The 12331-nt window shown below is 34.8% G+C and overlaps 1 protein-coding gene and 1 pseudogene across 13 annotated transcripts in view; one reads left to right on the top strand and one right to left on the bottom strand.

The window, feature by feature from the left end:
• The window catches only part of IKZF2 (IKAROS family zinc finger 2), a 144285-nt gene that overhangs the window by 46929 nt on the left and 85025 nt on the right, over window positions 1–12331 (top strand). The window lies entirely within an intron of this gene.
• LOC112477103 lies at window positions 11691–11809 on the bottom strand (annotated as a pseudogene).

Raw genomic sequence — 12331 nt, 5'->3', positions numbered from 1 at the left:
GCCCCTATATATTTGGGATATATAGGTACTTAGTATTGGGAATGTTATATGTGTTCAGTTACTTATTATTGTTATTGTTTATATTATCATTATTGTGACCACTACATGAACTCACACTTCCAATTATTCTTTGCCTCCATGCCATCTTACCTTTCTTATGTTTCCATTACTGCCAACTCCATAATATTCTATAATAAAAAAAACTGGTTTCAGCTGCCCCATTTGTTGCCCTCGCTTCCATCCAGTGCTTTCGTGCGTGCAGCGGAGTAATGCTAACGAAGGACTGCTCCCCTCCCCTGCTCCTTCGTCTTGTATAGCTGGGAACAGTCACAGAAAGAGTGAAATATACCATTATTAGTTAAATCAACAGTGTATTTTTCTATAGAGTCAATATAACTGAGACTCCTTCCCATAAATATTATAGATAGTCTTAATAATATCATTTTGTCATATGCTGTGGGTTCTTATGAATTCTTTTTGTTAGTTTCTGATAATGAGTTATTGGACTCTTAAAAGATTGACATCTCATTTCTTTTTAAAATTTCATATTGCTTGTATGTTGGAAACAAAGAAGAGGTACAAAAACAGCCTCCAAACTTGTCTTGGTGAATTGTGAACCGCATTTAATGGTCAAGTACTGTAGAGCACTGTGCATTTTAATTCAGTATTGAAATTTTAGTCTGCAAATGTTGTCTTTTTTCACTTTCAGTTTATGCTTCAAGAGCTTAATACCTTTGCTCCAGCTGGATAAAAGTTAGGCAAACAGATACCTTGACAACTGCTAACAGTACCACACCTTGGCTTTCCTGGGTACAGAAAGTAGTCACTTATTTCTGGGTTTAAATATTTGTCCCATCTGAAAGATGCCACACAGAAATTCCGTTTAAAATATATTATAATTGAAAAAATGAGAATCACCAAAACTTTAAAAATATGTATTGCATATGCTTCTTTCCTGATTTTATCCCCCGAAAAGTGAAAAATCTATGTAGCAGATTCTGGTATACAGCTTAGAAATCACTTCCTGTTGGCCTGCATGGTGACACTGTTCTTCTAAGTTGCCAGTTTTGAATACTAGTAACTGGTCATGGATCAGTTATCCAAAATGGAAGGTTTATTTGTTAAGGGAGGAATGACATTATTTCCTGTCCTTTAGACAGAGCTAAAATGAGAATAAAAGGGTTAGAACGTTCCTTTGCACTTTAGGTGTGAACATGCTATCATCATTTGTGCTCCCTATTTATTGCCACGAGGAATGACATTATTTCCTGTCCTTTAGACAGAGCTAAAATGAGAATAAAAGGGTTAGAACGTTCCTTTGCACTTTAGGTGTGAACATGCTATCATTTGTGCTACCTATTTGATTGCAACAGCTACTATCATTAGCATCTTGGACTAAACATGGAACAAGCTGTACTGTATTTCTTTCATGTATGTTGGAATATGGAGACTGATTAAAAGTACTCTGAAAGGCACTGGATTATTCATTTGTTGGATACATGGGGATCTTAAAGTTATTTTCATTTGTGGCCATGAAACATTTTTAATCATTGCTCTTTGAAAGGAAATAATAAATTTAATTTATGCCTAGGGAAGGCTTTTCTCCATTTGAAAAAAATTGTTTTTGTAATCTTGTAATCATTTTCATAGTAGTGTTAGTCACCAGAAAAACCTCAATGTGAAGAAAGCTTATGTATCATAAGTCCTTTTTCTAGTGCATTCTTAAGGCAGATTGGAGTGAAGACATCTACTCCATTTCATCTCTGATGCCTTTCCTGGACTACCTTAGGTAAGACGCTTTTAGTATGACATCTGAAAGAAGAAAAACTCACATTGGAGAAAGAATGAGTAATGCTGGTTTAGACTGCTTCTTATCTTCTCCTAGATTTCAGTCACTATTGGTGTTTTAAATAACCAATGAAAACATTTCATGGTTTCTGAGATTTAAGGCAAGCTCGAAAGGTATGAAGTGATTTACTGATAAAGTGAACTTTATTATTATAGGCACAAGAATGTTTTTGTTCCATCTCACTTTGTTTTATCGTATTACTCTCATTTTAGGGATAGGGATATAGGAGATTTTGTTTTATCAATAAGCTAGTTATATATATCTACACACACACGTGCGTGTGTCTGTGTGTGTGTGTAGATATATATAGCATTTATATATAAAAGGTCAGCCTTAATAAAGTTCAACTGTGTAGGTAGGGCCTGTATTATTTGCATTAATACCAAATTTGATAAGAGGTTGTGTTGAAACCATAAAAGAAAAGAAAATACAAAATAAGCATTTTTAGTTTTGGAAGAAAACTAACTTTTTAATGTATCATTCACTTTGTTGGCATTATACTAGTGGCACTTGTCTTTAATAGCTCTATACAGGCAAATAGCACTTTTTCAAATGCTATCTGAAGTAGCAAAAGGTTGTTAAAGTTGCCAGGTGTCCCAAAATAAATTATAGTTAGGTTAGTGTGACAAGCTTCATTTAATAATTTCAAAGTAAACCTGTGAGGTCACTCATTATTTGTTTTTATCTTAAACTATTATTATAGTTTATTTAGTGACTGTTCTATAGCATAGAAGTTATTCTGTATTGCTCTATACTAAATCAGTATTAAATTAAAATCCAGTTGCTTCATTTAATAACCTCTTAAGACAGTGTATTAATATGTGGTTTTTATGAGGGATCAGTATGGTATACTGGCTATTTTTTGTGTGTTTTTTAAATTAATATCTAATTCGAGTTGAGGTTCATATAAGTGAAACATTAGAGAAGGATTTTTAGTTTTTAATTTTAGTTGTATGACAAAACAGTGACTCTCCATCATTGCTAAAATCAAGCATTCTTTATATCACTCATAAAAATGTCTGTGGACTGGGAAGTGTTTTGTTACCTTTCTTCCTTGAGATTAAATATAGAAATTGTGTAAGTATAGAAATTGTGTCTTCCTTGAGATAAATATAAGAAATTGTGAAACAAATTGCATAAAAATTTGACAGTAATAAAAATTATGAGCTTGTATTTTGTATTTCTCTAATTTCACTTTTATCGTATTATACAGTTATTTGTAACAAATTGGAAGTTAAATAAAAATGTGGTTTCTTTACAGATTATTTGATAAGCACTGCTTTAGAAGACCTTAGGAGATTCATCCATGTGCTCACTGTTAATTACTTATAATGCGATACACTAAAATATTCACATATCCCAAACCGACTTATATTACTAACCTACTTGTATAGATAACCATGTAATTTTTATAAAAGAAACTAAAGTGAAAATGAAAGTCAACTCTTTGTTACACCTAAAGCAGCAGCGATTTTACTTGTATGCCTAAGTATCATTTATTTAGTGCTTACAATCTGCCAGGTACAACAGGTTTGCTTTATCTCATTTAATGCTATAAAAGCACAGTGGTGTGAGTTCCGTATTAGCCTCATTTTAAAGACGAGGATGGGGGAGGGGCTGTTATACATGTAAATTTTGAATGTTAGGACAGGAAATGGTGTTTTCTAATTTCCATTCTAGATTTTTAGGACTTTCATTTTTAGTAATAGTAGGAAAGAAATTATGTTTTAGTAGATTTTAATATTTTTAAATGTATTGTGCGCTAAAATCAGGAGCTCGTTAGGGGTAGAAGAGGACAGCTCGAGTATTTGCAGATCTTCAGGGCTAAGTTGGTACAAGAGGTTAAGATGAAGTTTCATCACACATTTTGATTTTGACCACAGAGTCTGTTACTGCCAATTATCGATAAATATAAACTTTTAGAGATTGTGTGTACATGTTATAGTTGATACTGTTCGGGAGGTAGAATCCTTCTTTCCAAAAAAGAAATGAGATATGATTTTTGAATGACATCCCTACTTTTCACGTGGTCTCGACTCTCAGGAAACATGTATATAATATTTGCATCTAATAAAGTAATACTTACAATATTTTTATCCTCCAACTTCAATAATCTGTTTTCTCTTTATCTTTGCAAGGGATAAAAAAGGAGGGAGGGAGGAGGGAGTGATGAAAGGGGCAAGAGAGGAGGAGTGACTTTCCTTATGAAGAGTCCCTAACCAAATATGCCTTCAGATCTTCATCAGTAGATGGGTAAACTCAGTTTACAAGATTTTTTTTCTTCTCTAAAATTATGTAGTTCAGCTAGTTAATATCTGGTTGGATTTATGTTTTCTTTATTTGTTCAGTTCTACCACTGATCATTGATGTGTTCATCTGCCTGATGGCCTTTAGACAGTGTTTAAAGATTAAGGATAAAAACTATCGAGGGCAAGACTAGAAGAGGTGACTGACTGATTCTCTGCTGCCCTTGAAGGCACTGGATAATGGAGAAACAAGTGTCTGCATGTGCTGGATTTGTTAATTGAATCCAGCTCCAGCAAAGAGACAACTGAGGTCACGTCAGCACCTTGGAAGGCTGGGAAGCTGGAACTGGAGCAGCTGAGCCAATCCCCAGACAAACAGGTTTTAATCAGGACAGAGAGAGCGCACTTTGCTTTGGAGACTCTTTGCCCATTTACCTAAGGCAGTGATTCTATTCACATCTTTTCCTGCTGTCTGTTCATTTATGTATCAAATAGCTCAGTTATGAAGACCTTTCTCTTTATGTAGCAAAAAGTAATGGCTCATTCTTATGTTAGACCTTGAGGTCTTTTTATTTTCTTCAGACTAAGAAGCAAGGAGATATTAGTTCTGTAATTAGGTATCATGATGGAAAGACTATTTGTGCCAATAGCAAGGGTGACCTTTGTTAATGATCAGCATTTGGCGTAAGGTTAAATGCAGATTAAATGTGGTATCCGCCTCAATAATGTGTTTAAACGTATCTAAGTTATGTAATATCTCATACTCAAACCTCTTTTGACTCTAGAGTGAAATTTTCTTATAATTCCTGAAAATGGGGACTTGGATTCTAGTCTCAGCTTCGTCACTGCCTTCCACTCCAGACCAGTTTAATCAAAATCTTCATGGGTGGGACTCAGACATCTATAATGGTTCTTTAATTCCCCTAAATAATTTTACTGCACAGTGAAGGTCTAGAACCACTGATGTAGAATGATATAGCCAACCTAACTTTTGAGATTTACTGAGCTTATTTAATACATATTAACTGTTTTAATCACACTTGCAAAAAGTAGTCTATAATTCATAGTGTCTCCGTCTTTCAATATTGAATTGGAAAAGCGTCCTCCAACATGACCCTGTATTTTGGCAGATTACATTTAACCCTTAATAGGGTGTAAAGATGTTTGGTGATGGATGTCATAAATATATAATTATAGCATATTTTATCACACATAATTACAAATAAATAATTTCTCAGCAACTATGTACTGACAGAGGGAGGGGTGGGAGAGTGAGGATCAAAGGGAAAGGGAGTAACACTTATTGAACATCTCTGTGTGCTCTGTGCCAGGTTCTAATAGAATAATCTCTACTATAGGAATCATTATTACTCTTTATAGAAAGAAATCAAAACTTAGAGTTTATTAATTAAATTTAATTATATTTTATTATAGAATCTCATGGATATGATTAATTCTAAAAGTCATCTAAATCAGTTATCTACTACACATAAAGACTAAACGTGGAGGTTTCTGGGCAGTTAAAAATATTCCATTAAGAGTGAACCTTGGGATTTAAATCATTGTCTATTGTCAAATGTAAACATAGTAAAAAAATAAAAAGTCCTGAGAAAGAGAATTGGTATAATACAGATTACATAGTTTTAAAATTTATTTAGTAACTATAGCAGAGGTGGAATTTTAATTATTTAGATATGATTATTCACTATTAAAATGTTTTAAAATATCATGTGTCAATTTATAAGTCTGATTATTTCCAACTACTGAGTTTTTTAGAACTACCATATTTAACTTGAATATCTAAGTCGTACACCAATTTTATCTAATGATGACTTGTTGCTTTGATAATCACAGAAAAAATATCAAAGTTTACATATAATTATCAACAGCTTTATTGGGGAGGCAGTCGTGATTTGCTGTTCTTAGACATTTTTAGATCTTCTTAGATATTTTTAGAGTCAGTATTTTACCTGTTAAATCTGCGAATTTCATATCAAATTTAGAGTGATGCTCTCTTGATCAAGCAGCTTACCCTCAGAGAATGGGTGCTGTTTTTTGAGATTTCAGTATTTTTTCTAGGCTCTTCTGTTCCTGTTTTCGAGGTTATCTTCTCATAGACTGTCTGATATTTAGAGCTCATTGTAACTCAGAGATGGGTTTTTTATGAATATCAACTAATGTTATTAAGGAAACTGCAAATGGGATTCTTTTACTCCAAGTCATATTTATTTACATTTTATTTTAAATATTTATAATGCTGTCTTTGGTAAATGAAAACAATATCCTTAGATGAGCTAGAAATATTGAATTAGGATTTTTTTCTGAATTTATTTCTGCTGAAATACATACAATTACTTATTTTTTGTACTCTATTTAGTGAAATAGAAAAATATACTTAGTATAAATTGAAATGTCAGTTTGCTCTTCTGCATTTCACAGATATTTTCACCATAAGAAACTTCAGTAAAATAAGATATGAAGCAATCTCAAAGTTGTATTAATTTTCATAAAAATATTTTTAAGATTTAATCTTTGAAATTTTCATATATGATAATCTTAGATATTGAACTGTTCACATTAAACAGTTAAAGAGTTCATTGTATAATTTAAAAAGTAATATATACATGTTTTAACATTTTCGACTCTTCAACATTTAAAGTATTTTTACTATCTAGATAAATATTGTTGTACACCTCTTCACTGAAGAATACTTAAGTTTTTTTATTTTCTCAGCTTGTGATATTTGACTTTATAGTTCTCCCACAGATCATTTTATTCAGTCATGCATGCATGCATGCATTTCTCATTGATGCGTTTATTCATGCAATAAACATGTATAGGGTGCTTACTATTTATGGGACACTTTTTCCCTAGGTCACAAATCTTCCTAGTAGAATATTTCAAATAAATTAGTTGAGTGACTAAAATTGGATATAGTTATTTTTGCGATTTTAGAATATGTTTTAGTTTACTGGTTCCCATTTAATTGGTCAAACATCAGTGTATTAGTCTGCTCAGGCTGCCATAACAAAATATCTTAGCCTGGGTGGCTTAAACAACAGAAATGTATTTTCTCCCAGTTCTGGAGGGTGGAAGTCTAAGATCAGGGTACCAGCTACCTTCTCACTGTGTCCTCACAAAGGAGGGAGGCGAGGAGAGATGGAGAGAGAGAGCAAGAGCCACATGCGAGCATAAGTGAGCTGTGCGTGCAAGCTCTCTGGGGTTTCTTCTTAAAAGGGAACTAACCTCATTATGAGGGCCTTACCCTCATGACCTCATCTAAATCTAATCATCTTTTATAGGCCCCATCTCCAAATACCATCACATTAGAAGATAGGACTTCAACAAAAGAATTGGGGAGAGTAGTTCAAACCATAGCAATCACTGTATTTTTAAAATTACCCAAATGATTCTACTATGCATCCTGGATTGAGGATCACTGTTTTAAATGATTTGTGTGTTTCAATATTATATAACATCCTGATTTTTAATTTAATGGTATAGTTAGGTCAATTTTAGTTTACTTTATCCTAAAAGCTAACTCTATCAATCATTCATTATAATGTTCACTGACTTAAAGAGCTTATTTACACTTATCACATTTATACTGATTTTTTCCAAAGTCTGCAACTTTGATTTTAGTTCTAAATTTAAGATTTGTGTTTGTAGCCGCCTTTAGAATGTTTGGAAATAACTATAAATAAACATTTTACACTCAACAGATTAAAAACTCAGAATTCTCATGTGCCATGTCACTCAAACTTATTCTATTTCTGAAATATTTTTTCTCTGTCACTAATGTAACTCTCTATTCCATATGGTTCTTCAGGCTCGAAATCTTGAAATCATTGATTACTTAACATCCTTTGTATCTCATAAGTAGTCAGTTCTCTAGTTTCTTATTTTTTGGTCTTAAGATTTCTCTTGGTTGGATCCTATCCTTTCTCATCCTCCTTCTCCTTGTCTCATCTAGGATTTCTTTACCTGGGGCTGATATTCACTCAGCCCTTGAAGGTATAGTTATATTGGTTGCTAAAATATTAAGATGCTTTTTTGGTACAGGTTTGAGAAATAGCCTTTACCTCAAGTCCCTTGAGTAACCTCCCTCCACAGGCAAATGTTGAGTACCCACCTGCAGCTATGGTCATTCCTTGCCATTTGTCTCCTGCTGTTGCTTGTGGAAACTGTAGCCTTTCTGCCGTGTACCAGTTTATGTAATTGTTGAATGTGTAGGATGTCTCTCCTGTCTGTACGTCAAGCTTCATAATGATTATGGTAGATTAGTAAGTACCCTCTTAATGGCCCTTTACCTCTAGCTGCTTTTCTCTCTAACATATCCATCATATTGAGACGACTCTCCCTGATGTCATTATTCTTCTGACCAAGAGATGGAACTCTAAGTTCAGACCCTTTATCAAGTGACCTTACCATTGCTGTTTAACTTGTGATTCCATGCCCCTCTCAAGTGAAGTCAGATTGATCTTCTCACGTAAGGTGGTCTCATTTCTCTTTTTGTGTTTACCTTTGTTCATCTTCACACCTCTAAAATTCTCTTATCTTGTGCCATTTCAAGTCAGACATTTCCGTTAAGTTCTATGTCAGTCCTATCTCAGATAATTCTTCATGAAACTTTTACTAACTTTCCAGATTATAATGACCTTCTCTTCTTAGAATCCATATAGCAGCCTATGTCTTAAAAAGTATTAGCTCCCGTATGAGAAAATTAGAGTTCACGTAGTTGATGTTTCTTTCTAACTCAGGAATCCTTTCTGTAAAACCTTGATGTATAATGAAGAATTTTTCCAAGACTGTAAAGCTGCTGGTTCTGTTGTTGGGCACTTCTAGTTATTATTCAATTAATTAATGAAATATTCCCTAATGTTTACCCTGTGCCAGGCACTGACATTGCTTTACAGTAATGAAAAAAGTGGTTGCAGCTCTGTCCTTATAGAGCTTACAGTCTAGTGAGGGGAAAACATTAAAAGTGTAAGCATCACAGGAATGCGGTATAATGAGATATGATAGGTTTTGTGAAGGAAAAGAGTAGAGGGATAATAAAAAAGAACATTCAGGCCTCAGTTTATATGGAATATTTAGAAGAGATGAAGTTTAAGCTGAAGAGTAGATAAGGAGAGGATACTCACAGAGCAGTAGTGTCTGAGAGATGAGTATGTATAAATGAGCAAAGGCTGTAAGAGAGAAGAAAGTTGTTTTAGTTAATCAAAGAAGAAAAAGAAGGTAAGTAGGCCTAGTATTTGCGAAAGAGATGAAGGTTGGGACATGTTGCTGGAGAGGTAGGAAGGAGCCCCATATACACTTCTAGATCATGGAAAGAAGTTTGGATTTTTAACATAATGCAGTGAGCAGCAACTGGAAAATTTTGAACATAGACTTGGCAGAATTCGATTTATGGTTTTGTTTTGTTTTGTGGTTGTTGTTGTTGTTGTTGGGGGGGGACAGGTTTTAAATTTAGAAAGGATGATTTTTTGTATTTCTTAAATGCCTTTCTCAGTTATGGAAATGTAGAAGAAGTACATGGCCTTCGTTTTGCAGTAGAAAGTTTTCTGACTTCATTAATAAAAGTCTGCCACTCCTTGAGAACGCAGGTGTGTTCTGCTCTGTAAAGCTGGTTCCTGGAAAGGTGGAGATCACTTTACATAAGATGCTCAGGGCTTTCTGAGAGAGAAAGAACTAATATCTAGTCTTTCTTGGGATGGAACTCTGTGACCCTTACCCGCCTCCCACTGCCCGCCCCCCTCCAAAAAAAGGCAGTTTCAGGAGAAGGCAATGAGAGCCCTAAAATAAAATTACAGAAAGAGGGGACCCAGAGTCGGAAACAAAACTCAGAAGAGCTTTTGAGCTTGTGGGGCTGATATTGGAAGGTTGTGTAGATGTCATCAGGGTTGTTTGTACACTGGGGAAGAGTAAGCACGAACTGAGCTAGGCACCAAGTGAAACCGGATCATCAAGACCATGTGGCTTGAACAGGGAGCTAGATAGGACAGCATTGATGGGTGATAAAGACCAGTAGCCTTGGAAGTAGCAAACTAATTAATGCTTCCCAGTGCTCCTTCAAGTATGGTATGTAGAATGCACTTCTAGGGCAAGTGAGAGCTCTAATCAGTTATATTTAAAGTAAGAATTTAAATATGACCATAATCGTACCTTGAAATGATACAATAGGTTATTATGGTTACAGTTTATAAAAGATGGCTCAGCCTGTTTTTTAGAAAATAGATTGGAAATGCAAGAGGAGAAATGGGGAAACTAGTGGACATGAGGAAACCAGTAATAGTTAAGGAAAATATCATATTAATTAGAACTATAGTGACAGTGGTAAAGAGAAGTGAAATCTTCTTTCTTGTATTAAGATCGCAGATCTTTCCTGCAAGAACTTCATCTATCCTACATCTTCCCTTATCAAGCCTTGAGCTTTCCGATCTACCTTCCCTGTTCTTTTTCTCCTGGTTAAACATCTCTCATTCTTCTATTGATTCCTCAGTTAGATGATTTCTGGAATTCAGACTCAGCCACTTGGAGGATCAGATTTCCTTATCGGCTGTGTGTCATCCACAGGTTTGATAAACGTGCCTTGCATGTTTTTTTTTTTTTCAGTCTTGTTAAAGTAGCCCTGTGGCATACAACTTGAGACTTTGAGGTAACATCTTTTCATGAATCAACACTCTTTGGGCGTGGTTGTTCAACCTGTTATGAATGTACCTAACTTATATTATTTCCTGCATATTTTGCCATTTCGACCTCAAGAATATCACGAGAGATTTCTTCAAATGTGTAACGAAGTTCAGGATGAACAAAGTCCATGTTATCTTTATCTTCCAGTCTAATAGTGGGACCAACAGTAAAATTATTCTTAGTGAACCCATATTGGAACCTTCTGTAAAGTTGTCATACAAACATTTGCATACCATTTTTAATGGGTCTATTGTAAGCTTACTTATCTGAGATTGGCAGAATTCACATCCTTTGCCTTTAAAAATGATAATATTAGACCATCTCTGGTGCTCTGGCACCTTCCCTCTTCTCTGAAGTATTTAGGAAGGCCCTTGCAGTAGTTTCTTGATCACCTTTACATGTCCTTTAAAGTCCATGGAATATATGCCATCTGAGCTTGAGTACCACAAACTGGGTGGCTTAAACAATAGAAGTTTATTGTTTCACAGTTCTGGAGACTAGGAGTCTAAGATTAAGAGGTCAGCAGTGTTGGCTCTTTCTGAGGGCTGTGGGGGAGAATCTGTTCTATGCACCGCTCTTAGTTCTGGTGGTTTGCTGGCAATCTGTGGCATTCCTTGGCTTGTAGATGCATCACCCTGATCTTTGCTTGCATGTTCACATGGCTTTCTCCTGGTGTACATATCTGTGTCCAAACTTCCTGTATAAGGAAATTTGTCATACCTTAGTTTAACTAATTACATCTACAATTTAAAAAAAAAAAAAAACAACTTTAATTTTTAAAAATTTATTTTTTAAATTTTATTTATTTATTTATTATTTTTTTTAGGCGAGGCAACCCTTGGTTGACCTCATAGATTGCAAGGACCTTGTCAGCTTACAATCCCTTATTTTTTTATTTTTTATGCCTACAGCATCCGGTCTTCCTAGGTGGTCTCCCATCCAAGTACTAACCAGGCCCAACCCTACTTAGCTTCCGAGATCAGACAGGATCGGGCTTGTTCAGGGTGGTGTGGCCGTAGACAAAAAAGCTTTAATTTTTAAATTTATTTCTTGGTAAAAATGAAGTATGATATAAAGCAATTTCATTGTATAATTCTCTCTATATATGGCCAGAGAATCAAATAAGTGTGAATGCCAAAGTAAATAAGCCTAGAGCTGGTGACACAGAAGGTCATATTTGTTTAGTCTCCATTAGAAAGCTTAGAGTAAAAGAAAAAAAAATTGGACTTCACCTGTAGGCAGAACCTAGATGACTATAGGTAAACCTAGGTGTTTTAGACCTCAACCAGCCTGTGATTTTCACATAAAAACATATATTTTAGTTAGCAGATTAAGATAGTTCAGGCTCCTCAATAATAGCCCCACTGTCCTGTGATATGGAAATTAGATCTCTTCACAGTGTTCCTAGTTCCTAGTTACCTCTGGAAGCCCACTATCACTTCACATATGTCTGGAAATCATTCTGTCAGCTGTCATTACCACACACTGCCTGCCATTCCTTCTCTGGCTTCCAAATTTCAACATCTACAGCTCAAGAAGTTTG

Source organism: Pteropus alecto, unplaced genomic scaffold (assembly GCF_000325575.1).
Source record: "Pteropus alecto unplaced genomic scaffold, ASM32557v1 scaffold182, whole genome shotgun sequence".
NCBI classification, from domain to species: domain Eukaryota; kingdom Metazoa; phylum Chordata; class Mammalia; order Chiroptera; family Pteropodidae; genus Pteropus; species Pteropus alecto.
The sequence above is the reverse complement of the archived record's forward strand: the minus strand, read 5'-3'. Positions and strand labels throughout refer to the sequence as shown.